The following is a 1,823-nucleotide window of genomic DNA, read 5'->3' as shown; positions in this document are numbered from 1 at the left end:
TTGATCAGGAAATTGAGAGAACAATAACAAGGATAAGGGTTGCTAATCACTCTTTGAGTCCAAGCTCTCCAAGAGAGGAAATTCGCCAAGAAAGAGAAGAGGGGGATCGAGTAAGCATGGGAGCTAATCCAAGAGTTGTTTTGAAGGAGTTGGGAAATCCCAGCGCTTATAGGTTTGAGAGTGGCATAGCTCCACCAACAACTCCCGCCAATGACTTTGAGATAAGGCCGATAATGATAACAATGATTGAACAAAGGCAATTTAGTGCGGCCAAGCATGAAAGCCCACTAAATCATCTCAAAGAGTTCGAGAAGTATTGTAATACCATCAAGGTCAATGGGGTTTCTCAAGAGTTCATAAGGCTCAAGCTATTTCCGTTTTCTCTAATCGGAAGGGCTTTGGAAAGGTTGGACAAGGAAGTGAAACCTAATTCCTTGAGAACTTGGGATGAGGTTACTAAGGAGTTTATTTCCCTCTTTTATCCTCAAAAGAAGATTGCCGAGGCAAGAACTCTAATCCAAAGTTTCAAGCAAAATCCTAGTGAGAGTTTGTATGAGGCTTGGGAAAGATGCTAGGAGTATCAACATGGATGTCCTCATCATGGAATTCCAACTAATCAAATCATACAAATTTTCTATGGAGGATTGAGCCCCCAAGGGAAGTCGTATCTTGATGCCGGAGCCGGAGGCCCGATTATGAACAAGACCAAAGAAGAGGTTGTAGATATAATTGAGGATGTAGTTCTTCACTACATGGATTGGCAAGAGGGAAAGAGTGACTCAACGGTTTATTCAGTTGATCATCTTAATGCAATCAATAACTTGTCTTCCTAAATCTCAAACTTGGGAAAGGAGATGACATTGATTAAAGCCAAGCTAGAGAGTGCCTCTTCGATTGCACCAAGTCTTTCCTCCCACATAAAAGGGAGAGGTACACCTTCTAACTCTACTTCTCCTTCTACTTCTAGTAATATGCCAAGTGGTTGTGTCTTTTGTGATGTTTGTGGGTCTTATGATCATGATTCTTCAAATTGTCCAAGTGCTTTTGAAAATTGTGATGATGTTGAAAAAATGATTGTGGGCAAGTGAATTTTGTTTCCATTAATAACAATGGACAAACATTTGATGGTCCAAGGAATTTTGGGAATAGGAATTCTCACCAACAAGGTAGTATTGATAACTACAACAATGGTGGTTATAGGAACCAAGGAAATCAAAGTTTCTGAGGTAACTGTAACAATCAAGGTTAGAGTAATCAAAACCAAAGCCAAGAGTATGGAAATGAAGGCCAATCTCATGGGTTTGGTGGCCAACACCACAATTTTGGTAACAATCAAGGCCGAGGTAATTGGAACAATCAAAATAGAGGAAATTTTCAAAACAACAACCAAAGGGGACCCCCACCCGGATTTGCTTTAAGACCTCAAGGCAATGGTGATAATTCTTATGATCAACCCCCATATTCCAAGACTAACTTAGAGGAGATCATTGAGAACAAAACTAAGATTTTGAACACCTACATGACACACAACAAGATGCTTGAAACCCAAATCACTCAACTAGCCAACACTTTGAAAGATTGCGCTAGCCCTTCTTCACTACCCTCTTAAGGAGTTGATCCTAAGAAACCCGTTTATTCTATTACCACAAGGAGTGGAAAAGTTCTTGAAGAGAGAGTTTCTAGGAATAGTGAGGAGGATGAGAAGAAGAGTGATTGTGATTCAAGTGAGGAAAAAGAGAAAGATGTGTCAAAGAGTGTGAGCAAAGAGGAAGTCCATGAGAAAAAGAAGAGTGTTGAGAGAGTGCAAGAGGAAGTGAGAAAAC

The 1,823-nt window shown here is 40.3% G+C and overlaps 1 non-coding gene across 1 annotated transcript; it reads right to left on the bottom strand.

Annotated features, from left to right (window-relative positions):
* Window positions 1-501: 501 nt before the first annotated feature.
* Window positions 502-607, bottom strand: LOC145557024 (small nucleolar RNA R71). The gene has a single exon (XR_014092107.1). It is a non-coding gene; the product is annotated as a small nucleolar RNA R71 (small nucleolar RNA).
* Window positions 608-1,823: the final 1,216 nt, after the last annotated feature.

This window comes from Chenopodium album, chromosome 8, assembly GCF_948465745.1.
Source record: "Chenopodium album chromosome 8, dcCheAlbu1.1, whole genome shotgun sequence".
NCBI classification, from domain to species: Eukaryota; Viridiplantae; Streptophyta; class Magnoliopsida; order Caryophyllales; family Amaranthaceae; genus Chenopodium; species Chenopodium album.
The sequence above is the reverse complement of the archived record's forward strand: the minus strand, read 5'-3'. Positions and strand labels throughout refer to the sequence as shown.